This window comes from Protomyctophum parallelum (assembly GCF_964188405.1).
Source record: "Protomyctophum parallelum genome assembly, chromosome: 17".
Taxonomy (NCBI): domain Eukaryota; kingdom Metazoa; phylum Chordata; class Actinopteri; order Myctophiformes; family Myctophidae; genus Protomyctophum; species Protomyctophum parallelum.
Genome location: NC_139719.1, coordinates 3,702,777 through 3,717,283, shown reverse-complemented (window position 1 = coordinate 3,717,283; position 14,507 = coordinate 3,702,777).

The following is a 14,507-nucleotide window of genomic DNA, read 5'->3' as shown; positions in this document are numbered from 1 at the left end:
TACACAAATAAAACATAATACTGTCCCATACAAAAAGATAATGCTGCAAATTGCATAAATTATATACATACAAATGTCTGATCGTATCTGCGTCCAAAATAGAAAAAAGGTTGTTGTAGGGCAATGACAGAAGAGCTCCCATCATCCTCTCGCGGAGATGTGGTTCCAATTCTTGGGTACAGTCGAACTAGGCCATGGGTGTACAAAAAGGACGGTTAGGCTAATTACACAATATTTAAGTTTAATATACCATAGGTGACTGATTCAAATGAAAGCAGAAAGTCATAACAAAATAATGAAATATTGGTTAATTAAATTGAGTGTTTTGAAACTGCAGCTTATAGAACTGAAGTCACGTAATAAAGCAATGATATTGCTTAAGGAAGTGTCATGTCTCCTTGCTAGAATCAGAAGGATACACAGACAAAGCTTCTTTTACATGACGGTTTTAACAAAATATCATTGTTCATACATCTTTCTTGAGATTTACTATTACAATTTAGGCATTTAGCACACTCTTAATCCAGAGCAATTTACAGTAAGCAAGAAGGTATCAATTATACACAAATACACTAAGAACCTAAAGTCCGTCTAACAGTAGAATAACTGTACGATGAAGTATACACTATACAATGCCATGTCTAAAAATATAAATCTACATTACATATTTTAGCCTTTGCATACACCTGCAGGGTCATCGAGGCCAGTGCTACGGCAAGTGCTATGGGCTAAGGTGGAGTCTGAAGAGGTGGGTTTTCAGACTACGATGGAAGATTCATGCAATGGGGAGTTAATTCCATAGTTTTGGAGCAAAAGTCTGGGACGTGTGGAGCGTTGTCCCGGTTGTTTAACTCTCTAAGACCCAGCGTTGCTTTTTAGCAACAATTTTATTTTAATTAATTACTATATATTTTTTACAAGTAGAAATTAATGCGGGTGTTAGAGGGTTAAGTGAATGTTCTGTCAGCCTCCCTTTGTTAGCTGACCTGAGATTAACAGTATAGACAAGCCAACGGGTGCATGTGTTTGGTCCAACGAATCATAAGTCCGACCCAAAACCCAACCCTAAACCTAACCTCACATGAAGCCACCTACGTATACTGTACATGATACAGGCATGTGTATATATATTGGAATTTACAGTACAATTGACACTGTACAACCCAGAGTGTTAATTTAGTGCATACATTAAATATAAATGTAGGGTCAGGTTTAATGTACAATCTTCCATACCAATGAACCACTTTCACACGTCTGAGTTCCAGCCTGAGGGCGTAGTCTGCTGGTTGTTACTGAGTAAAGACCAATAATTAGACTTTGCTGTCAGGGCTCCTCGGCTCTGGAATGACCTGCCCTATAAGAGCTCAAGCTTGATTGTCTTTTTGTTCACTTCTTAAAACAACAAATTGGTGTTAAAAAACGTAAGCTAGCTCTGTAATGGGAAGTGAATTGTTCAATTTGAAAGTGGTTGGTTGGTGTAGCAGATTGTACAACAAAGTAAAGTATAAAGTATAAAGGCTCAGTCTTTATTCAAAAATAAAATAATATATAAATTATTTTATTTACTGGAATTTTGCTTACGATTTGTTTTTAAGTTTTTATACTATTTGCTGTTTTTATTGGTGACAGAGCACTTTCCAGAGAGTGCACACACACACACACACACACACACACACACACACACACACACACACACACACACACACACACACACCCCGCATGTATTATTTTATTTCTTATAATATATTTTATCCATATCCTGTATATATTCTTATGTATTCGTAAGTTCTGGTATAGATTTCAACTTACCAGACGCCATACCTCCAGACACCACCATACCTGCAACATAAAGGGAAATAATTATAATAAATGAAAAGAAAATATACGAATAGCCACAGAATTGAGTTACATTTCCATCACAGTCAATAATGTACTTACTTATCCCTAAAAGCAACACAGGCAACATGATTGGCCCGAATTCCAAGCCTATTCACCAGCCTGTTCACAACACAAGTGGTCAAATTATTTGAATATATATTTTTGTTAGTAGATCTAATAGTCTATTGGTCAGGAGTCTTCAACATTTCTCTGGTCAAGGACGCTTTACCTGAGAGAGATGAAGCAGGACAAGTGTTAAATTGCTCTATATTCTGATAAGAATCATCGCTATATAGGTGTTTGTTCACTAACCGATCGCCCCTGTCTGTCCAGCTCTAAAGAGAAAATGCATTTCCAATCAGGAGAGAAAACTCATACAGGATGCAGGATTAACGACTGAAATTGGAAGTGATGACTCAAATAAATGAACTTTGAAGGAAATTGGAAGGTCAAATTGAGGCTGATAAATGGTATACCCTCTCCTGATTGGCAGACATTTGCAAACCACCTGAAAAGGTAAGATGTAGATAACCCTAGATACCCACAATGATTACTATCAGAATAGAACTTTGATGATTTAAGAAAAATAAGCTTTTTGTTTTTACCCTAAAATATCCCTTACCCTACATTTAAGTGCTATGGGTTGAAGGTAATGCTACAGCTTTGATGGATACATAGATTTATATGATTTATATATATCTATGTGGCATAGTTTATATTGATTAACATCAACAACAAGAACAAGACCAAAAACGTTGACAATAATAATAATAGTAGTAGTGGTAGTAATAATAATAATAATAATAATAATAATAATAATAATAATAATAATAACACTTGCAAGAACAACAAGAATGCATACATGATCTAATAGATAATATAGAGCAGTCACCTGTATTGTGTTGAGTCAGCACTGCAGTCATGGAGCCACTGAGCTGATTTTATACTAGCAGGCGTCGTCACGAACTGGTTAAGCTAAAACCAAACTTTCTAGTTGAAAAATGTTCAGAATGAAAATAAGTAAATAAATAAATGTGAAATGAATGTGGAAATGTATAATTCATGCTGTTGAGGCTCTAATGCAACTATAAGGATCTGATACATCCCTTATACACATATTATTTGTTATTTTTATAAATGTATTTATTTATTTCAAGTTAGACACATGGTTCAATCTAACATCTTGTTGAACCCAAACAACGTAAAGTTGACTTACTTCTATAGGCAGTGTTGATTGAAAATATGATGAAAAAAGTTTGTCGACTACCTTTTTTCACTGACAAAAACGAAATAAAAATATGTTTGCAAATTTGTCAACAAATAAAAACGAGACTAAACAGGGAATAATAGAAGAATAATTAGAATAGAACTAATAGAATTATAGGCAATGTTTGGTTGTGTTCTGGTGTTGCAAATGGATACATTTTCAGCATGCAACCAAGTGTAAAATCAAGCCTTACAACCAGGCCCAGCGCCACGGGGGGGCAAAGGGGGTTCTTGCCCCCCTAAATCAAATCCTAAATCAAATTTAGGATTTCTTTTTTTGTAATAAAAAAGAAAAGTATTATTATTATTTTTTTTAACTAATAATGCGCGATAATGTAACTACCTTGCGCGATGGATTGGTTTTCGGTTATTGGTTATAACTCTATAGTTACAGACAAAACAATGGTACATTTCCAGGCATTCAATTACATTCTATTGCTTGAAAGGAAGTAAGGATGCATCTTAATACAGGATGCAGCAGCATCTTAATGATCTCCCATCTAGAACTGGAAAAACAACATTCCTCACCTATAGGCCATCCTTGGGGTGGGGAGGGATGCTAATGTAATTGTTGCAGTGGTCAGGGTGCTTAAGTGGGCAGCCACTTTAACTAACTAGCCTATTTATTTGTTTGTAAAAATGTCAATGATGATTCAAGTTTCTTTATTACATACAACTTTGAATTAAGAAGACAAGACACTTTTAAAAACTGGGAATGTTGAGATGGATCTAATGTTTTTTTTTATTTTTTAATAAAAAAAATTTGTAACTAATAATGCACGATACAACGCCATCAGAATATATATATATATATTTTATAAAAACCTGTTTTAGTCGACTAAACTCTTTTCTACATCCTCGTACAGGAAAAATATTGTTACAGGGTAGGATTAACTGTGAGTGGACGACACCACACTTAGCTTGTTTACCAACAGTCATTTCACTAGTAAGAGACCACACCTTCGCTCAAGATTAACAGTTTATTGAAACTGAATGAGATGAATGCGGAATGGAGTGAGGAACCCAAGGTAGGGCGAGACTCAGGGTGGGGGCGTAGTCTCTGGAGCTGACGGTCATCTTTGCTCTACTCGGAATGAACAGTTGGTCGTCTCTGCTCAGTCACTGGGGGGGGGGGGGGGGGGGGTTCTTACGTCATCATTGAGAGCTAGTCATACAAATACACACCACGTACGCTGGTCCCAGCAGATCAGGCACAATTTGCTATTTTATTTTTACTGGTTATGTATATAGTATACGTATGACTAGCTCTAAATGATGACGTAAGACATACGTATACATATACATATACTATATAGAGTATGTAGTTGTAAGTTGATTAGCGGTATACTGTGGTTACTTTGCGCCAAAAACCGTGACAGCCAACCCGCCATTTTATGCTTATGCAAGAAAAACAGCAAATCTGTGCCTGGTTTGCTGGGACCAGATTACACAAATGACCATATTTCTTACGTCATCATTGAGAGCTAGTCATACATATACACACCACGTACTCTGGTCCTGGCAGATCAGGCACAATTTGCTATTTTATTTTTACTGATTATGTATATAGTATATACGTATGACTAGCTCTCAATGATGACGTTTGACATACGTATACATATACATATACTATATAGAGTATGTAGTTGTAAGTTGATTAGCGGTAGACTGTGGTTACTTTGCGCCAAAAACTGTGACAGCCAACCCCGCCATTTTATGCGTATGCAAGAAAAACAGCAAATCTGTGCCTGGTTTGCTGGGACCAGATTACACAAATGACCATATTTCTTACGTCATCATTGAGAGCTAGTCATACAAATACACACCACGTACTCTGGTCCCAGCAGATCAGGCACAATTTGCTATTTTATTTTTTACTGATTATGTATATAGTATATACGTATGACTAGCTCTCAATGATGACGTTTGACATACGTATACATATACATATACATATACTATATAGAGTATGTAGTTGTAAGTTGATTAGCGGTAGACTGTGGTTACTTTGCGCCAAAAACCGTGACAGCCAACCCCGCCATTTTATGCGTATGCAAGAAGAACAGCAAATCTGTGCCTGGTTTGTTGGGACCAGATTACACAAATGACCATATTTCTTACGTCATCATTGAGAGCTAGTCATACAAATACACACCACATACTCTGGTCCCAGCAGATCAGGCACAATTTGCTATTTTATTTTTACTGGTTATGTATATAGTATACGTATGACTAGCTCTCAATGATGACGTAAGAAATATGGTCATTTGTGTAATCTGGTCCCAGCAAAACAGGCACAGATTTGATGTTTTTTTGCATACACATCAAATGGCGGGTTGGCTGTCACGGTGATAGAGACTGGGCGAAATTATTACTTCCTCGCTCTGCTTACGCAAGTAATAACTTAAGCTTTGCCTCCTACAATAGCTGTGAACAGATAAAACTAGAACTGCACTCTGTCGAGTGCCTACTTGCTTGTTGCACACTAGTAGAGTAGGCCATAAATGGCCTACTAGTGCCATAAATGGCCTACTAGTGCGCAAGCAGAGCGTGCAAGTACTGTCGACCACTACAAACTGTCAAATCTCAGCTTCTCTGTGAAGGAACGTTTGAAATGTTGAATTATTAGGTTTAGCTATTTGCTACCTACCTACTTTATGCATGTAAAAAAGTTGTATTATGAAGTATGGTACAAGTTTCTATCTATAAAAGAAATACAGTTTTATTGATTTAGAATTATTCTGGATCCCTTTTTAGTTTCTCAAAGAAAAATAAATCATCAATATCCGATCAGTGTCGGGTGGATTAAAGGAAATGCCTCTATGTATATGTAATTTGTAAGTTGATTAGCGGTACTGGTATAACTAGCTCTCAACGATGACGTAATAAAGATGTGGATTAAAGGACCCAATGCCAGGGTGTTATTGGTTTTCGATGGTGACGTAAGGACGATATGTTTTAGTGTCGGGAGGATTAAAGGTAATGCTCCATCTATGTATACATGTATGTAATATGACACCACTGCTATATCAAGGACAAGTAGTCATTACTCATACGCATGAGTGACGGCTTTCGATGGTGACGTATATGTCGATCAGTGTCGGGTGGATTAAAGGAAATGCCTCTATGTATTATGTATAATTTGTAAATTTGAATAGCGGTATACTGGGGTTACTTTGCGCCACTTTTGATGCGTATGCACCGACCCAGCAAATGACTGCGTATGCACCGTCCCAGCAAATGACGTCAGGGTATTAAAGGACCCAATGCCTTGCATTGTGCAGTCATTTGCTGGGACGGTGCATACTCATCGAATATCGTCCTGGGCGAAACTAGTACTTGCACGCTCCGATTGCGCAAGTAATTAGGGCTAAAAAAAAGTTAAAAGGTGTCCGGTTTAGGAGGAGCAGCTGTCAAACACCGCAGGACGCCAGTGCATGCGCATCAGAGTGGAATCGATTCAGGAACTGGTTGGAATAACATGTTCCTTCCACAAGATACATCCAAATGGGGAAACCCCCCCCCCCCCCGTCAGGTGAAAGGAAGCGGATTTGACTCCTCATGCATAGAAGGAAGCATGATGTTAGTCCGTTGCTCTCTCCAGTTTGGCGGAGTTAGTGTATAGTGCCCAGGATTACATTAGACAACCCTTTTTTATTTTTTGAAAAAGTGGGTTACAAAAATCATGAAAAATATATATAAAAATTAAAAAAAACTAGGCCACTGCTGAAAACTAGGTTTACAAACATCAACGCTATTTCACACTCATTACAGAAAAGCTGATTGTTGCTAATCACTTAAAGATCTTCTTTGCAACACTATAGTTAACAAACTGAAACTGCCCTCTCACTCTAGGCTTTATGGTTCAGAGCATGGTTTTAAACTGCCCTCTCACTCTAGGCTTTATGGTTCAGAGCATGGTTTTAAACTGCCCTCTCACTCTAGGCTTTATGGTTCAGAGTTTTAAGCAGTCTACAAATATCTAGGTGCAGTCAGTCCGCAGGACAATCGTAAAGCAGAGACGTGTCATTCTAGTTTTTCTCTGTTTTTCTAGTTTTGCATTTTGTTTCTTTCCCTTGCTTATATAATGACCTACAAAAACTGCAGTTCCACTCAAGGCACAGGTGGACATCTGCCTTCGCATGATGGACGATGGGCAGGACCTGCATGACTAGTGATACAGCTCCGGGCTGAAAAGGAAACACTGATGCAAGACCTTTTACTGTCTGAACTGTGAACTCTACACTACCTCTGACCTTAATAACGGGCCCTGAATGAACTAACTTGAGTTTTATCGTTGGGACATCGATAGAAAGTACATGGGGTAGAATGCAAATGATGGCATCTGACGGTCACGGTGGGATAGGCTGCTTTCCCACCCACCCACCTCATATGCGGACTCGCATGCAGAGCTGCTGTTTAGCTCCTGATAGCTGACTGACTGTGTGGCCTCTTAACCCGTCATACAGTATACCCTTGTATGCAGACTCACATGCGGCGCTGCGCAGCTCCTCTTGGTTCTTTGCGTGCTGCTTCGTGGACCAGAGCACGTTTAATACAATCAGGATTCAGATAGGTCTGTTTGGATGGGCTGCCAATTGCAAATTGTGGCTAGTTTCCACATTAACTTAATGGCAAGATGGTCTATTTGTTATTGTTCGCAGATGACTCTGCTCTGCTGGTCTCGGACAAGGACATTACAGGTTGAAAAAGCCCATTAGCTCTGTACTTGGTAGAATCTGCACCTGGCTCGCTGATAACGAACTATTACACCTGGGTAAAACTAATCCATTCTCTTTGGGTCACTTTGTGTGTGTGTGTTTATGTGTGTGTGTGTGTGTGTGTGTGTGTGTGTGTGTGCGCGCGTGCGTGAGTGCGTGCGTGTGTGTGTGTGTTAACACTGGAAACTGATCCCTGCATCTATACATAACAGTAATTATTCAGTGTTAGCTTCACTCTTGAGACTATTTATACATATCCATAATTGGCATTTTTTTAGCACATATAAATACCCCCCAAAACTTTCAATCCTATTGCTTACACGATAGATTGCTTAATAATCACAATGGTCTTCCCTGTGGTTCAGGATGTTAACCTTCACCAACTTCTCCACCATCTATACCCAGGGGCCTGTTTCACGAAACTTGGATGAACTAATCCAGGATTTCAAATGTTGTACACAGTAGACAAAACCAGTCGCTACTGTCATAAACATGATAAATCATTTCTCAAGGAAGTAATAAAACAATATTTTCAATTCAGTGACAATGAATGTTAGCAATTGTAATCCACTCAGTACTGTAGTAATTACTGTATGTCTTTCTAAGGTGATCCCTTTGCCCCATTTAATTCAATAAAGTCTATCATTTACACAGTGAAAAAATAAAATAAAAAAAATCCAGGATTTAGGCCAAAACCAGGCTTTTTCAATCCTGGTCTTTACAGCCTGGTTTATTCCGTTCCACTAATGCCAAGCGAGGCTCAGAATTGGCGGATTTGGCGAGCCGGGATCAGCAAGCCTGGCTGAATAGACAGCCTGGCTTTTTGTCGCTAGACCAGGGGGGCAGTCAGACAGATATTTTGTGAAGCCACAAGGAAATCGGGATTTCCTGAAAGTTCATATAATGGCCTGTTGTGGCGCTGTCATTGGGCCCAAAAAAACCCATAGCCCCATAGAAGTCCATGTATTTGGGCCCAACTTCACCTAGACTGTATTACCTTAAATAAACATGGTCATGAATACCTTTTGCTTCCAGTCACTAGTTTAAAGTCTCATTAAATCTAATGTCATAATATTCTTTTTGGAAAATTATGGTCCCAATTATAAAGAAAAAGGACCATAAAGTCGCGCATGTTCTGAGGGGCGTGGCTACCGTTACAGTCTATGAACGGGATCCCCCACCCACTCGAGTCAAAATAAAAAACAAAATTTCAAGAATTTTTTCTGGGTGCCTGAAGCTCGCCAAGTCTGTGTAGCATTTGAGCCACGGACCACCATTTGATGACATTTAGCCTCTCAGAAGGGTCCATTTGGTTACATGTGAGCCAGGTCTCCCCATTGACTTTCAATGAGGTATTTTGTCTTAGTTCATTGCGCATTACGTTGCCACCAACATTCTAATGCTAACATGCTAACATGCTAATACTAACATGCTAACATGCTAGCATGCTAACATTTTAATGCTAACATGCTAATGCTAACATGATATCATGCTAAAATGCTAACATGCTGCTAACATGCTAATGCTAACATGCTAATGCTATCATGCTAATGCTAACATGCTAATGCTATCATGCAAACATGCTAATGCTATCATGCTAATGCTATCATGCTAACATTCTAATGCTAACATGCTAATGCTAACATGCTAATGCTATCATGCTAACATGCTAATGCTAACATGCTAACATGCTAATGCTAACATGCTAATGCTATCATGCTAACATGCTAATGCTAACATGCTAACATGCTAATGCTAACATGCTAACATGCTAATGCTATCATGCTAACATGCTAATGCTATCATGCTAACATGTGGCTCCAAAGTAACGTGTCGTTTTCTGTTTTTACCAGCGTTTCCCCATTGACATGGGGCATTTTTCGCGTCGTTTATTGCGAATTACGTCGGCACGGTAACCCGAAACGGAAAGAAAAGCACAAGCACACCATTCCCGGCCGAGCCGCACGTTTCGATGTATATATTGTGGGGCTTTGGTAAACCGTGCGGCCGGCCATAGACGTCAAAGTTTCGTGTCTTGACGATTAATATTACTAGAAAAAATTCAAGAAATTTTACTGGGTGCCTGAAGCTCGCCAAGTCTGTGCAGCATTTGAGCCACGGACCACCATTTGATGACATTTAGCCTCTCAGAAGGGTCCATTTGGTTACATGTGAGCCAGGTCTCCCCATTGACTTTCAATGAGGTATTTTGTCTTAGTTCATTGCGCATTACGTTGCCACCAACATTCTAATGCTAACATGCTAATACTAACATGCTAACATGCTAGCATGCTAACATTTCAATGCTAACATGCTAATGCTAACATGATATCATGCTAAAATTCTAACATGCTGCTAACATGCTAATGCTAACATGCTAACATGCTAATGCTATCATGCTAACATGCTAATGCTAACATGCTAATGCTATCATGCTAACATGATAATGTTAACATGCTAATGCTATCATGCTAACATGCTAATGCTAACATGCTAATGCTAACATGCTAATATGCTAACATGCTAATGCTAACATGCTAACATGCTAACATGCTAATGCTAACATGCTAATGCTATCATGCTAACATGCTAATGCTAACATGCTAACATGCTAATGCTATCATGCTAATGCTAACATGCTAATGCTAACATTATAATGATAACATGTTAACAAGCTAATGATATCATGCTAACATGCTAATGCTATCATGCAAACATGCTAATGCTAACATGCTAATGCTATCATGCTAACATGTTAATGCTATCATGCTAACATTCTAATGCTAACATGCAAACATGCTAATGCTAACATGCTAATGCTATCATGCTAACATGTTAACATGCTAATGCTAACATGCTAATGCTAACATGCTAATGCTAACATGCTAATGCTATCATGCTAACATGCTAATGTTAACATGCTAATGTTATCATGCTAACATGCTAATGCTAACATGCTAATGCTAACATGCTAATATGCTAACATGCTAATGCTAACATGCTAATGCTAACATGCTAACATGCTAATGCTAACATGCTAATGCTATCATGCTAACATGCTAATGCTAACATGCTAACATGCTAATGCTAACATGCTAATGCTATCATGCTAACATGCTAATGCTAAGATGTCTGAGCTGTAAGGGTCCATTTGGTTTCGTTCAGGGGGGCGGCCCGGTTCCGGCGAGCCGCCCTGCTTCTGAAACGGTCGAGAAATGACAGAGTTACGTGTTTCCCCGATTTTCTCCATTGACTTTCAATGTGTGTGTGTGCGTGCACATGTGTGCATGTGCGTGCATGTGCGTTCGTGTGTGCGCGTGTTTGAGAGGTGGTCAACTTGACCTTGAATCATTAACAAAGTATCAATTTCACCTGGGCTAGGGCTAGTCTATGCGAATGCAAACACTATTGAAAGTTAAAACCACACTGATTCAGTGAGAGAACGTATGTCCGAACAAATTGCTCTATCGCAAAAAGTAAACGTCAAATGCGATTTTTGTTTTCGCCGTGAGTGACCCGAGACATTGAGGTACGCCGTGTGCGATCGTGGTATTGGTACGATAAAAAACGTGGTTATGAGAGCGAGTTAAGAAATTGTGTTTGTGATGAAAAAAGTGCTGACTCATTCTGGCATTTAACATGGAGTTGTATGACACATTATGATGGTACACCTGTCGCTTTCAGGGCTGTAGTTCACGTACCGTATGAATCTGGGCTGTGGTTGTGACATTGGGTGAAAGAGGACGAGTGTGGCTACAAAATTACCGAAACCCATGCGTGTAAAGTTAATATTTTGGCCGTGAGGACGATTTGTTCGGAGAATTTCGCTACAGTCTTCACAATGTCTTGTCCCTCTGACCCGCTCTCTCTCTGGCCGTGCGACACTCTAAGTCGAGATTTTTGCTCAGACCAAACACACTTTGAACTGCGATAGCGGGCAAACCGTGCAACGTATTCGAATTCCGTCTGAACCACGACAAAGTCGATGGCCTCGTGTGCTGTTTGAGGTTTAAATCGTGTTTCTACGTAACAGTATGCCAGAGTAATGTGGCTCCAAAGTAACGTGTCGTTTTCAGTTTTTACCAGCGTTTCCCCATTGACTTTGCATGGGGCATTTTTCGCGTCGTTTATTGCGAATTACGTCGGCACGGTAACCCGAAACGGAAAGAAAAGCACAAGCACACCATTCCCGGCCGAGCCGCACGTTTCGATGTATATATTGTGGGGCTTTGGTAAACCGTGCGGCCGGCCATAGACGTCGAAGTTTCGTGTCTTGACTACGATTATTAAGTATTGGTTGCGGATTTCAACCTGTGTTTCTGCCATTGAATGGCAGGCACCCAGAATTAAGTATGTGTTGCGGATTTCAACCTGTGTTTCTGCCATTGCATGGCAGGCACCCAGAACTAAGAAGAAGAGTGGAAGTCCCGCCTCGTTGTCTGGGCCAGCCAATGGGCCAGCTGGGCCCAAACGGATCTAGAAAGATGGCGACTTACAATTCAAGGACTGACAGGCTTCATTTTACGTTCATGTTAGACCGGGGGAATGCTTTGTCCATATTTTTTACAGTCTATGCTAGACCCATTCTGTCGAACACAGATTTACTTCTTCTTCATGGGGTATTATGGCAGTTTGCATCCTAAATAAGTTGCATTACTGCCCCCTTCTGTATATCTAATCTATTCAAGACTTACTGATACAAGGACTTAAGCTTCTAAAATAAATACTGCTGCTGTAATTAAAGAGAGAACATACTATCAATAGTGGATAGACTGAATGATTAACTACCCCAAAAATATAGTTTACATTTTACCACTACTATTAACTTAAAACAGAATTCTTAATATTGTAAGCATAATGATATTGTCGCATTGTGATATTTGGCCATAACCCCCTCCTCTGAGGGAGCTACCTTTGGGGAAGGGGGTTGTTGTCCAGACAGGGGCCAGACTGGTGAGGGTCATGGGTTCATGTAGCATGCCAAAGTTTGTGCTATTGCCATTGAGAATGCATTGGGCGTTTAAGTTAAATAACTCAGAAACTACAAAACATTTAAAAGTAAAAAGTTCCAGCATGTGTCTCCACAGTAAGCTGCATTTTACATAGTGTGAATGGAGTTTCTAGATGAAAGTGATTTTTTGTGTGCCACTATCTGCCTATAAATGTCTCAAATCTGAAAGCACTATATTTCTAAAACTATGAAACATTTAAAAGATTCCTTTTCAGGCACACATGTCCACCGTAGGATGAACCTAAATAGGTTTGGGGTTTCTAGGTGTAAGTATGTAGGACTAGTAGTGGGTGAAACGTTACAATGGTAATATGTTGTAAAACAATGAGTAATGGTATACCCGGCTCCTCCACCGCTACCACAGCTACTACAGCTCCCACTGGTGTCAGCTGTTCCTTCATCCATTCTCCTTTCTCCATCCAACTGCCATGTTGTGGATCACCCTGCTGTGTCTGTCTTTCCACCTCCTCTGGTCAACATACGCGTGGCCAGCGGCTAACAACGGCTCCAGGCTAACAACATCCATCCCGACCCTACGCTCATTCTGTAGCTCCGAGATTCAGAAACGGCACATGTTTCCACAAGGACCGCTTCTTACCCTTTTCTGCACAATGAATCCAAAAAGTGAAGGGCCAAAAAAGTTTTACACTAATTCAAACTTAGCATCGGCCTAGAAAATCCAAGTTCAAAATGGTTACACGAGTGTTTACAATGGTTGTTTAGCATGTTTTTCAAGGAAGTTGAAAAGCTTTGGCGCCTCCCCTGGTTAAATGTGGAATTAGATTTCCAACTGACTTCAGTTCACTCGACACGCACGCGCACACGCATAACTTCCTTGATAAACATGGAAGCGGCTGACTAAACAACCACTGTAGCCGTTTAAACTTGGATTTTCTTCCTAAATTTTAATTAGTGTAAAACTTTTTTGGCCCTTCACTTTTTGGATTAATTGTGCATAAAGGGGTAAGACGCGTTCCTTGTGGAAATATGCGCCGTTTCTGAACCGCAGTGGGAGGTGCCCAGGGTGTGACCTCATATCGGAGCTACAGAATGAGCGTAGTGCTGAGGGAACATACTAGGGCTACATCCATCCCAGCTGGCATCATGTCTTTGCAATACTCCGCATCACAACTGCTCAAATTTAACAACCACATCGTCATTTCATCCTACATCTCAGCCATCAAAACACACAGATTGTTACGCCGAACCAAATACATCCATAGAATTATGTAGTAGTTATTATTGCGAACGCAGTGATTGCGAATGCAATGAGCACTAACTATGAGACCCTGCAGATCATGTCTGTCTGTCTGTGTCTGTCCCGCTGTGACACCACCCGCCCGCCACCAGAGGGCGCAGCTGTAGCACACACACACACACACACACACACACACACACACACACACACACACACACACACACACACACACACAGGGCGCAGCTGTAGCACACACACACACACACACACACACACACACACACACACACACACACACAGGGCGCAGCTGTAGCACACACACACACACGAGCTGCGTTCGTTTCCCGCGTTTGCGCGTCTTACTTGTTATTATTGTCTTCTATCCTCACAAAAAACATGCAGTAATCCTGGTGTCTAAACTACCTCCCCCTGG